The following is a 14,162-nucleotide window of genomic DNA, read 5'->3' as shown; positions in this document are numbered from 1 at the left end:
GCAGCACTATCTCTGCTGCACGCTCCGGGCAGCATTGAAGAGAAAGTCCAGAATAGGTGGTGCAATGGGATAAATTTGGGGACAACTCTGGGATACTAAAACTTGAGCTGAAGAGAACAAGAGTCCAAATCTTGATGGGGGGGGGATGTATGGGGCATAAAACATGGAGGAGGAAGATAAAAAATGATGCATGAAGGGTAAGATTAGTGGAGGGAAGACAGTGGTGAAGAGGGTGGAGAGAAAGGAGACTGGGGGAGACACTGAGGACCTGCCCCCTCATAATCAATCACAGTTTAGCCATTCTCATCAAGCAGGGTTGCTCCCTTCCTACTAGAAATGGCCCCACCCTTTACAGAATCATTCTCTCCCTTCTCTGGGATCCTACAGATGTCCCTTTGAGTTGGGGCTCTGAACAGTTGCGGCGGGGGGGGGGGGGGGGAGCAGGGCTGGAATGAAGCAGGGCACTGTCCTCTCACTTCAGCACTTCTCATGTCAGTCTTCTGTAGGCTGGCCACATTTCTGCATTGAAATCCCTGGGAATTTATATGGTTCAGGGGGGAGTTGCATTAATTCCCTGTCTTTGGCTGCTGATGAACAGCTGCAGGAGGGCTTAGCCAATGGCAACAGGAGGCAGCAATGATGAAGTGTAAAGACAGCAGTTGTCACTTTTCTCCACAGATCCCTTGTGCATCCCCTGGATATGTATGTTTCGGAGGCCTTGCATCTGTAAACTCTGCAGGGCTCCAAACACCATTGCCTTCATGGAATGCGTAGCAGGACTTCCCAAGAAGGAAAACCATGATTTTTCCACAGGAGTGGATGGTTTGTACACTACTTTCTCTGAAGTAGCTATAACAAGCTCTGAACAGATGAACTAAGATAGTGGAGGGTAAAACCATGAAGAGATACTGCTCAAATAGTAAAAAAATAACAAAACATACTAGGATATGCCTTTCAAATTAGCAGCTAAAGTTTATTCACCTTGTTATGGGGATCACAGAAGTTGGAGCCCAGCTAGACCATCAAGTTCATCCCACTGCAAAGGCAGGACACAGGCTGATAGGAAACTGCAAAAGAGAAACAAAGATTAAAGAAAAACACTGACACTAAACACAATATCCCAAGAGTATACTGGCCCCTGGGAAGTAAGAAATTATAGGAAATGTGTTGCCTCTTTGGATGTGTAAGGCAGGTGATCCTCTCTTTCTGGTGGACTTGCTATAATTCCTGGGGATGACTGATACATTTGTGTGTGTGAAAAAGCAGCAGTTGTCCAGCTATGAAGATGACAATCAAACTAACAGACAATTGGCCATAGTCTTAAAAAGTGATTAATAAGTGATATGCACCCTCTGAAAAATAGGGCTTCTTTAAATTGTTTTACGTTAGGCACATAAAATCAGTAGACATCTTGAAAATCTTTGCCATAATTCTCTCTTTCTATCTAGGTCCTTACAGGGCCCTAAGCACTATGGTACCTGGGCACCTGTAATTCTCTACTAATATTGTTAGTATCCCTTCCTAAGCTTACTGATGTTCAATAAAAAGGAATATTTATTATAGCATGCTGAAAAGGATTCCATTAAAAAAAAAAAAAAGATTAAGATCTGCAGGCCCATGTGGTTCATGACATCTCTGCCCACCATTTTTAGATTTTAAAAACTCCGATTTTCATTGTTAGTAGAAAATGAGAGACTTGGTCATTTACTCGTGATTTCGGAAGCTGACCTTTAAATAAAGCATTCTGGTCTCATGCCTCTACAGGGGATAACTGAGAGATCTAGGAATATTTGTGTGAGTATTGTAAGTCAGAAAGCCATCTTAAGATATTCTGATTTCTCTAGAAAAGTGATGGTTAAGTCTGTGAGCATGGGTGACTAATGACTTTTCTTTTAGCAGGGAAAAAAACGGGAGGAAAATGCTGAAATGATGCTTGGATTTGAATTGTACTGTTCACAAGCAAGATGTGTCAGGCACTGTAAGCACTAATTGTAGTAATATTTGAATTAAAGTTGTTTAACATATGTGGCCAGAAAGCAAAGAAATATTTGTCTCCTCTATGCTTTTAGATGTTGAGGGGGCATATTTGGGGGTGGAGGGTTTCTTAGCTAAAAATTGACAAGCAGCTAAATGCCTTGAACTCTTAAAAACAGACAAGATTTTTATCTCAAATGTTTTTGAAATGTTACATTTTCAATGAGGATATTAATACATATCTAAATATACTGTGTAAATGCATAGAATGAGTCAATTTCACATTAATTCACATCACAGTTATTGGACAAAGGCACTTTAAAACCTAGAGACATTTCTGTATAATTATCTTTATCCTAAAAAACATTTTGGACTGCCAAATATGAAATGACACTGCAGTGCAGGCCTTTACACTTTTTGGGAATGATGCAATGGATTTGTAACCTAAAATAAAACACATGCCCCATGCTTCCTGTCAGCAAAAAAACTGGTGGGAATGGAAGAACAAAGTTACAATATCCATGAGTATTGAAGGAATGTTTGGAGGAATGTGTTACCAGGTGCTTATAGGTGACCAGGCACTTAGATATTATGATGGGCTATATGAGAATCTAGACAGATAAATCATAGAAGAGACTATGTGAAGCACTAGAATTCTTGGGGGAAATCAGGAATGATTGTCGTTAATCATCTGGGTCTTCACATAGAAGGCCTACTTCAATTTGCTGATGCGTTGATACCCTGCTATAGGCGTTGTACTGCCTTGTCCTACACACAGATCCATCTCTGAAAAACTAGAGTCCAAATGTACAGAGGTAGATGTAAATGGGTATCTGCTAGCTTGAGGGAACTGGGACAGTATAGCACAGAGCTCCACTCCTTCTCTTGAGGACAATTTGTGCCCCAGTTCCTGCTTCTTTCCACCTTCCTAAGCTGTCCAACAAAGGACATATGTTTAAAAACATCACACTAAAATGCTCTTTCAGCTGGTTTTGCATTGTAGTGTGTAGGACATTCCTTTGGAAATTAATAATAATACCATATACTAATATTTCACTGTTTATCCAGAAGAAACAAAACTTTAACTTGCTTACAGAATATATAGGAGCATCACTCAGCAACATTATACAACACTGTAGGACAGTGAGCAAAGAATCTCTCATTTTAAAATGAAGAGGACATTTAGGTAGATCTGAATGTAATTTCCTGTAATATAATATGATCAGCATATCAAGGCATTACCTTGCAAGGTGGTGCAATGCCTTGCTTATTACCTTTTAAACATCAGAGTATTTGTTATCAGGTCACTGTTCATCAAGCTCGCAATTTGCTAGAAAGTTGCAAATCAGCAGCAGAAATTCATGTTTGTTTTAGGTGAAATATTAAGTTCATATTGCTCATTATCCTAGTGTCACTGTAGTGCACATGCATTCACTCAGATTTTTAAATGAGCTAATTTTTAACAGATTTGTATACAATAAAGTAGATGAAAAATTCATTGCATCTCCACTTGGATATCTCTACTTCTGTTTCCAGTGTATAATGGAGCTAGGAAAAATTATTACTGACTCATGGTTCTGCTAGCTACAAGTGCTACTGAGACTGAGCTAGTGCAGAGCCCACAGCTTCATGCACAGGAAGCCTTCCAGAGTAGTGGAAGTATAAAGCTGTCATACTGCCACATCTTGCTCACCTGGCTTCTTGTCTTACTACCGTAAGTGATCCAATGTGATTGAGCAAAACGACGCATGATTTGTCCCTTTGTTCTCCTTCAAAGCGCTGCACAGTTTCTTAGACCATGTCTAAGCTAGAAAAATGTGTTAGCTAATGCATTTTGACTTGTACTTTAACACGCTAGGGTTGATTAGGTGGTCATGGTCAACCTTGGGTTAAACCTTGTCTTCCCTAATGTATAAAATTGTAACACATTAGACTGGACATCTTTCTAAAAGCTATGCTCTAGCTCAATGAGAAGTTAGAGATTGATGGAGGAATCACAGGATGACATCTATGGAGTGCATTATGCTGGTAACCAGACTAGATAATCAAAATGATCCCCTCTGGCCCTAAACTCTGTTAAACACAATTTCAAACACTTCCTATTGTCTAGTGAGGTGTGACAGCGTTCAGAGTATGTCTGTGCAGTGTATGTAAACGGTGACTACAGCAGATTCAGATTTCCAGATAACGCAGAAAGGCTTGGGTTCTTGAAGTGTAAACCACCTAGAAGTGATTCTAATGACTAAAGACAATACTCTATTTTTTGTACCACTCTACCACCTCTAATCTACACTCGAACTGAAAATATATGTAAGTGTCTTGTGGTCAGATTAGTAACAATGTTATTCTTACATTTTAGAAGTGTATATAGCATGCTGACCAATCCTGCACTGAACCACTTCCTAATACTGCTCTATCAAACCTGACACGTGCTAAAGTGGGAAATGGGGGGGGGGGGGGAGGAGAGGGAGAATCTAGGGTAGATGACACAACCAGAACAAATATGCAGTTCTAACTGCGCATCAGTTCAGTCCTTGGATTCTCTGTTCAGCTGAGATTGCCCATGTGGGTTCCAATGCATTTAAACTGGGATACTTTTTTCCTGATGTGAATGCCAGTCTTTTAGGAGCCGTACTAAGACCACTAACTCATTTCACGTAGGCCACACAAAAGCTATCATATTTTGGTTATTTACTATGAGCCTAAGCAGAAGGCATACTGGTGATATTTGCTCATTTGATTTTAAGTTCCCAGGTGGAATTCATGGTATACATGCATCCTAAGTCCTCTGGGTGCTCACTATATCAAATCTATACAACACCACTCTTCATACAAATGTCTTGTGTTATTTTATAAAAGAATGACATAAAAGCAATTTAAAAGGTTAAACTAAAAGGAGTATGTTTTTGTTCATCTTAAAACTTTTCCAAAGACAGAACAGCAATCACAAGTGGATAAGCAGTTAAATCAGAATAAGAGGGAAAAGCTCTTTCTAGAAGCTTAGAAGTTTTAATCTTAGGAGGTCGTAAATGGCTTGGGGGGGGGAAAAAACCTATAAAACAGGGTCTAAAAAGCAGAAGCAAGATCACAAACGTCCAATGTGGCTTCCCCATGAAGTGTCCGCGTATGGAATCAAATTCTGCTCTGTTACACCAGGAAAACTCCACTGACATCACTGAAGAATTTGGCCTAGAGTCTTTAAAAGTCAATCCATAGCTCTGTGTGAGAGAATTGGAAACCTCTCAAAACTGATGTAATGCCATCTGGGGCCCACTTCTGGTAAATATCCAAAAATATTAATATCTGGTGAATGCAAACTTATTCCATGAGCTGCTACAGTATTCCACAGATCAGAATGATTTGCAGTTGTCAAGACATTAGACCAGAAAAACAAAAAATCAATACGTGATTATACATTCCCTCAGACGCTAAAACTAACAATATTTCAAGGATAGCGATTGATAACGTTGGAAGCCTAATAAGGGCATTAAACAAAAGTTCATTATGTAATGTATGGATGTAGATAGTATTTAATCTAGATGGTCATTTGACCATTAAAGATATAGTTGTGATCTATAGAGAAAAAGATGTGTATTTACAATATTCTAGAACGAACATCAGAAAGGGCTTTCTACAAGCACTGAAGGACTTTCTTGTGGATCACCAAGAACAAAACAAAAATACTGTAAATCTGTCTTTTCTGGGCTCTACAGAGAACCCTATTTTTAAACTTCAAAACTATGTGTCTTATGATTGATCACAGATCATAATACACAGAATTTTGAAGTTTAAAAATGCATAATGTGAATGGAAACAAATGTAGATAAGTGGGCCCAGAGTTATAATGGGGAAAAAATGTAGCACCCACACTAGAAGTATGGAAAACCAACAGTAGTAAAATGCTGCCATGTAAATAAGTTTAAATACTAAAGGAAAATTCCTTTGTTACAAGCTGCTGACAGGGAGTTATAAGAGTAAAACTGACAAATGGGTCACAGACATGGAGGCCACTGAAGACAGAACTAAATCATTCTTAGTGCTAGAAGTAGGATAGAAAACCTGACTGAAGTTTTTCCATATAAATCATTTGCTGAGATGCTCATGAAACAAGATAGCAACTATCTTCTCCAAAACCTTCATGAAATCAGAGAATGGATTGGCAGCTCGCAATTAATCGAGGGGAGGGGAGAGAAGTGGGGGGACAAGTTTCAGATGATTGATCCTATCTGAACAAAGTAGACCCTAAGAGTATATTAGGTAGGAGATTGATTTAACAGTATTTCAAGTTACAACGGTTAAAGCACTCAGATAAGGCATGGATGACATTACCTTTATTAATTACTGCAGAAGTCAGGAATGTGAATGAAAAATCAGATGCTGAATAACAAGAACTATATACCAACGTAAAAGGAATAGGAAATGAACACATGGTGATTGAATACACATAGTGGTCATTTTGTCAAAACAACAGCAGAAGCAGCATAAAACAAAAAAACCTAATTAAATATTTGCAGATATCAGGAATTATATGAGTGCTATTCAGAATTTTAGAAAATGAAGAGCTTGAACTTGGAAGCAGGTTAATAATTGTACTAGATCATCTCAAAAGTGTGATTGAATTTATTATTTTTGCTTAGAATATCTTGAAAATACTTCCAAACAGAATGGGGAAGGTAATATAAGTAGCTTTCCACTAATTCTCCAGGCCACCCAGCAGCTTCTTAAAAACAAAACAAATTTACATTTGAGTACCAAGGACTGCTAGTAGTAGACCTATGGCTTAGCAAGAGAAGTAGTACTTGAAAGCAAAGTAAAAATAAAAATTATGAAAATGAGAGTGATGTATATTTGCTGCCTCTCCATGAAAGGCAATGAATTGCACAATTATTAATGCTTTACACAAGCAATAATCTTCAAGGTCACAGCTGTTTTACAAAGAGGTCAATTGTATTTCCTGTCAGTTTGTAAGTGCCTTAGGTCAATTCTCAAATAAACATTCATGTCCGTCAGCCTGTCATTGTCGTGCATCAGTAGCTTTCCAGGTGAGCGAGAATGGAAAAAGAATGTTCCCCAGCCGCTGTTTTCACAAGCGCAGTAACAAGTATCCTGAAAAAAAGAACAGGAGTACTTGTGGCACCTTAGAGACTAACAAATTTATTAGAGCATAAGCTTTCGTGGGCTACAGCCCACTTCTTCGGATGCTGTAGCCCATGAAAGCTTATGCTCTAATAAATTTGTTAGTCTCTAAGGTGCCACAAGTACTCCTGTTCTTTTTGCGGATACAGACTAACACGGCTGCTACTCTGAAAAGTATCCTGAAGAATCTCCAATCCTGCACGCTCATTCACAGTCTTCTGGGTAACTTCAGTGGGGCTCTGTGCTGGCATAGGGGTCTTGCAGTGCATATCAGCCTGTAAGATCGGGACCATAGTATCCAAACAGAAGATCTGTCATAGTGTCTGAGGAAGGAGTGGCACTCTCGGTCCTCTCCTTCATCCTTTTCAGGCTAGTACAAATCCATTTTACTTCCTCCATGACTTCCCCTGTCCTTACTCCCTTCCACTGGTCCTGATATCCTTCTGCCTCAGTTAGTTTTATCCATTGCCCCCACCTGCACCCACTTTGGTGCTTCTCTATTGCCCCCCTCACCCCCAAGATGTTCCCTCTTATGTCTGTTGGTTTGCTCCATCTTGCATCTCTGGATTACATTTCCTGTTCTGCCCTAGAATCTTCACCTTCCCTAGAACCTCTTTCCAACAGAGCCCTGTAGTCTGCTCTCTCTGCCCCCCAGCATGGTGGAGCCTTAGGTATCCTTAAGGATCACTCAGCTCCAAATGAAATTAGGAGTCTTTCCATGGACTTTAAATGGGAGATGAATTAGGGCTTTTGTGGGAAGTCTGGCATTGAACTCAACCAGCTAAATGGATGTAAAACAGGTGAGCCTGGATCTATACTAGGGAAAGGGCTGTGATTAGATGGGGTTAGCCAAACACATGAATCATAGAATATCAGGGTTAGAAGGGACCTCAGGAGGTCATCTAATCCAACCCCCTGCTCAAAGCAGGGCCAATCCCCCACTAAATACCCAAATGGCCCCCTTAAGGACTGAACTTACAACCCTGGGTTTAGCAGGCCAATGCTCAAACCACTGAGCTATCCCTCCCCCCTACACTTGCAAAAGAAAAGGAGCAAAAGAGTGAAGAATGTGTGTGTTTGTGCGCGCGCATGCCAGATAGCTGTGATGATGGGAAGGGTCCAATTCTGTGAGCGGCTGAACCCTTTTCAATGGCAGAATCAGGCATGAATAGAGGAGTGAGATCACAGGAAAAGGAAATTGCTCATCAGAGACAGGAAAATGTGCACAATAAAACTTAAAATCTCATCATATAATCAAATATAAAATGCAAGTAATGCCAAGAGCCTGCATATAATGAGCCTGTCCACCAAATTCATCATAGCTGTACAGTGAACAAAATGCAAGTTCATACCCGGCTAATGAACCAAAACATAGGGCTGGTGTAACTTGACAGATCCATTGACTCCAATGCAGCTGTGCCTCGTGACACCAGCAAGAATTTGGCCCATAGTGTTTACTGGAGCAACAAGAACAATACTGAGTGCTGAATCTAGCAGTCACTAGGATTTGCATTGTCAAAACACTGAGGTGTTTGTTAGTTTGCACTTCTTTTGTAAAAAAATAGAAGACATCTCAACTGTGTTGGAGATTATCCTGAAAAGGTTTAATTCTACTAAAGAGGCTTTCTGAAGAGTCGGATATAGTACAATAACAAACGGTTGAAATGCTGTGACAAATAAGACAATAGAAATGCTTTATAAAGAAATTGGAGGAAACTTAACTGGTTTAATTGAGGAGCAGCAGCAGCAGCATTTTGAAGAAGTCATTAGGGATGAAGTCACATACACCAGTGCACACAAATAACTTTGTTGTTTTTAAGTTTTGTGGAAACATCTGGCAACAACATGCAGCAAAGAGGAAACTTTTCTGTTTTGTGCATCAATATCTTGCTGTGAAGAGAAGAAAACTTTAGCTAATTACAGGATGCCTGCACAAGAAAAACCACCTTTATGTTTCACAACTAATTTTTCCTGTGATTCAATGTCTAATATAAAATTGGTAGGGTGTAATGTGGGGAAAGTGTTGGATAGAATACTGTGCAAGGGAGATGAAACTCAGCCATTGGCAAAGGGGCCACACAAGGGTCTTTTGTGCTGCGGAGTCCCCCCTCCCCCCAATACTGTATTTGGCAGGGCAAGGAATGAATTGGCTATGCACAGAGGCTTTCATACCCCCTGCATGTTCTCTTCCAGCACTGAATACGCTGGTATTGAGGGGAGTGCTGAGAGAGGGGCCAATGATCAGAGGCCAGGAACATCTGCATAAAAAAAGATACATATATAGCCATATATTAGAAGTTGTACAGCACACAACAAAAATAGCATTTGAATATTTTTATATGCTTCTGTGGAAGAGTCTGGAATACTTCAGTAAGAACAGTGTTGTAACAGGAACAATAAAGTGGAATTCAAAAACAGCTATGATGTTAATACAATGGACATTCAAATTCATAGATTCTAAGCCAGAAGGAATCATTATGATCATCTAGTCTGGCTTCCTGTATAACACAAGCCAGAGAACTTCCAAAATAATTCTTAGAGCAGATCTTTTAGAAAAACATCCAATCTTGATTTTAAAATGGTCAGTGATGGGGAATCTACTATAACCCATGGTAAATGGGTTCCAATGGTTAATTACACTCACTGTCAAAAAATTTGCCTTATTTATAGTCTGAATTTGTCTAGCTTCACCTTCCAGCCATTGGATTGTGTTATACCTTTGTCTGCTAGACTGAAGAGCCCATTATTAAATATTCGTTCCCCGTGTAGATATTTATAGACTAACCAAGTCACCCCTTAACCTTCTCTTTGTTAATTAACATACATTTGTATATTGTAGTGTAATCCTCATGTGAATGATAAATTTCAGGAATACAGAACACAATAGATGTTTACTTGTTTTATTTTAAAGTCAGTCCTATCTTTCTGAGTTAGTAATTTCAGGAAAAGTTTAATAAATTTGGAGCCTGTCACATTAAAGTAGAATTCCAAGTGAGTAATTTGCTAATGAAAAGGAATTCAGAAACCAACACCATGCAGTTTTAAAATTCAGGTTCATAAGTAACATGTAGGAGAGGAAAAAGCAAGTGAGAAAATATTGTGATCATTTTGCATTTTCTGAAATGTCAGATAACTTTTAAAACCATCTTTCTCTACTCAAAATAGGAAAGAGCTATGTAATGTCTTTGAATATTTAAAAAAAAAAAATCCAAATTTTAAAACATGCCGCAATAAACCAGTACTGATTTAGGTCCTGATCCACTGTAACCCCGACAGACCTTGGTCATCGGTGGGCGGGATCGAACCTCAGATCTTTGGAGTAAAATGCATGAGCCTCTACTTCATGAACTAAAAGCCACATGGCCCTTAGTTAAGGCTGTAGCAGACTCATTAATCGCTAGGTGGTCTCAGTGCCACTAGAGGGGACATAGCACCACACGCAGGTGGTGTGTGGGTTACACAACCACCAGTGGAGTCAGTGGAAAGACTTCTATTAACGTATATGCATTCTGGATCAGGCCCTTAATACAAAGAGAACTTATCTTTTTTTTAAAACTCAGACCCAAACAGTACAATTCTATTCTACAAAGAGTGAAGTAAACAGCAAACAGATGGGAGCTGAAACTTAAAACAAGTTTTCCTATAAACAACAAGAAAGCACAGTATAAAATGAGTTTAATATAAATCCCTTATCTATTGGATCTTTATATAAAGCTTTGGGAGGGGGGAATCCTCTGTTTATAGAGGGCCTTCCTTTTATATCCTGTTTTCTGTGTTAATCCTTCACTGTGTTTTATTATTTGGACATTTGCGAGAATATAGCTTTGATGGGCCATCAGTTTTAAAATAGGGAAGTTGGTGATTTTAGAGGGGAGCTCTGTTTAAAAGTCAGGGCTTGACAGGGTCCTTGATTTTTAAGGTTACATCTGTTGCTTTTGTTTATTGTCATCTGATGTCAGAGGCTGATATCACAGTTGGTTAGTAGAGAAATTATGATAGAAAGATTTAACTTTAGATGGGAAGTAAGTAGGAGGAGAAATAAAAGGAAAATAATTAGGCTGTATTAAAAGATGACCTAGATAATAAGACACTGCTAAGTTCTTTGGGGCAGGGACCATCTTTTTGTTCTGTGCTTGTACAGCGACTAGCATAACGGGGTCTTGGTCCGTGACTGGAGCTCCTAGGCACTACCTAGTTAATAACAACAACAAATAAATAATAATGACACCAGTGTCAGAACCTGTTTCTAAATCACTGTTTTAAAAAAATGTCACAGTCATCAGCATCTTTCCACGTACAGACTCAAAGGAATATATGATTCCTATTCTGCATCCGTTAGGACCCTCCAGATCTCTCACTGACTTCAGAGTTGCCGGCATTTTGCAGGATAATGCCTGCCGCCTTTTTGTGGCACCCCACATTGCTACTGAACTCCCATTGACTTGAATAGGAGTTGAGGGCAGTCAGTATCTTGCAGTATCAGGCTCTCAGTAGGTAAATTATTTACAGTAGGACCAGATCAGAGTTCTCAATTTTTTTAGATTGACTCTCTTGTTCCAACATGATATAAATTACCAATAGGTAAATTAAGCTAACAGTGGCATTAAACTATTCCCAGAGTGACAATTCAAATATAGTCTGCTCAATAGCTTGCTATAATCACATGTGTAATTGGAATGCTTTTTAAAAACCTGAATGCAGGAATAAAGAATCCCTCAGTCCTTAAACCCAGAGTCAGACATTCCAGTTTCCATCTCAGATGCTCAAGCTGCTACAATTTGTAAATGTCTCGTCCTACAGAATTATGGTAAAGGTTGCTTTGAAAGAATAAAGCAAAATCAATTAAAGTCTTTTGTGCAATGAGAGTGGCCAGACATCTATTAAGATGCACAAAGATCATCCATTCAGCTTGACTTTTTTTTATAAAAGCCAAACTGCTTCCAACAAGTGCTGGCAGCATACACAGCACAGAGGCACATTAATCCACATCTCTGGCACTGCCTGAAAATGCCCCGCCTACTCTGGCAAGGGGCCTGATAGACTCAACCTACTTCTGAACTTACACCATCAAGCACACATGCTGCTTAATATATGCTTCTGCTAAATCTGAAGAAGTGCTGGACCATGATAGGAAAGTCTGGCTTTTAAGGGCATCTACCGCCTCCCTCATAAGACTCATATCTTACCTAACATTTTTAAATCAGGGTTAACAGACTAGTGAGCTTGCTCTCTCGGAGATACATCTAACCTTTAGTACTGGTGTTGTCACAGGGCCTAGGAGTTCCAGTCATGGACCAGGACCCCATTGTACTAGGCGCGGAGGTTGAGAAAGGGTTTCCTCAGCAAAACTGCTATTTTCAGTCAGTCATAAATTTGTCAGAAAACAGTTATTTCAAGCTGAAAATCTATATTCATAGTCTCCGTGAATCAGAGTGATTTTTTGGGGGTGGGGAAGAAGACAAGATTTGCATTTAATATTTTGCGAGGATCAGGAAACTCAAAAATAATTTCATTTTAAACTCTGAAACTTGGCATGTCATTTTCCAAAGAGAACTAATTTATTTTCTCGCTTGCCCCCCCCCCCTTTTTTTTTTGCACAATGGGGCAGGGAGTAGAACGATTCAAACTGACAGGGTTATTCACTGATATAAATGATGTATGTAATATTGTCATTATGGGGCAAATCCTGCAGCTCTCTACACAAGTGTGAACTACTCAGGGGAAAACACTGTATGCAGGAGGCACATACCTGTTTTGTTTTCTAACATGACGTGATACTTGTGTATCCCTGTCCAAATAAATATGCACAGACTGGCATATATATATTACAAGGATAAGAGAGGCAAACCAGAGAATGAAGGTCAAATTCTGTCCTGACTTGTGCCTTGCTGAATCAAGGCCTATAAGCATATGCCCAACATTAAGTGCTTTAGTGTCATGACTTCTGTGGAATACCCAGTTGCTTCAATTAGGCACCATCCTGAATCAGGGCCTTAGATCTCAAAGAAGGGCAAGATATTGCCGAGAGCTGTACACCACACAGCAACCTGCATCCAAATTACAAAGGGACAATAATGACAGATGGGCGCAGAAATAAAACCCCAAACCTTGTGAAACCCCATTGCGGGTGGATTGTACCTACTATTACTCAAAAGGTTACAACAAAATGTTTAAGTACATCAGAAGCAGGAAGCCTGCTAAACAACCAGTGAGGCCCCTGGATAATTGAGATAAAAAAAAAAGAAAGGAGCGCTTAAAGACAATAATGTCATTGCGGAAAAACTAAATGAATTCTTTGCTTCAGTCTTCATGGCTGAGGATTTTAGGGTGATTCCCAAACCTGGGCCGTCCTTTGTAGATGACAAATCTGAGGAATTGGCACAGATTGAAGTGTCATTAGAGGAGGTTTTGGAATTAATTGATAAACTTAACAGTAACAAGTCACCGGGACCAGATGGCATTCACCCAAGAGTTCTGAAAGAACTCAAATGTAAAATTGTGGAACTATTAACTATGGTTTGTAACCTGTCCTTTAAATCAGCTTCTGTACCCAATGACTGGAAGATAGCTAATGTAACACCAATATTTAAAAAGGGCTCTAGAAGTGATCCCCGGCAATTACAGACCGGTAAGTCTAACGTCAGTACCGGGCAAATTAGTTGAAACAATAGTAAAGAATAAAATTGTCAGACACATAGAAGAACATAAATTGTTGGGCAAAAGGCAACATGGTTTCTGTAAAGGGAAATCATGTCTTACTAATCTATTAGAGTTCTTTGAAGGGGTCAAACAAACATGTGGACAAGGGGAATCCAGTGGACATAATATACGACATTTCCAGAAAGCCTTTGAGAAGGTCCCTCACCAAAGGCTCTTACGTAAATTAAGTTGTCATGGGATAAGAGGGAAGATCCTTTCATGGATTGAGAACTGGTTAAAAGACAGGGAACAAAGGGGAGGAATAAATGGTAAATTTTCAGATTGGAGAGGGGTAACTAGTGGTGTTTCCCAAGGGTCAGTCCTAGGAGCAATCCTATTCAACTTATTCATAA

This window comes from Emys orbicularis, chromosome 8 (genome assembly GCF_028017835.1).
Source record: "Emys orbicularis isolate rEmyOrb1 chromosome 8, rEmyOrb1.hap1, whole genome shotgun sequence".
Classification (NCBI taxonomy): Eukaryota; Metazoa; Chordata; order Testudines; family Emydidae; genus Emys; species Emys orbicularis.
Note: the sequence above shows the minus strand (reverse complement) of the source record.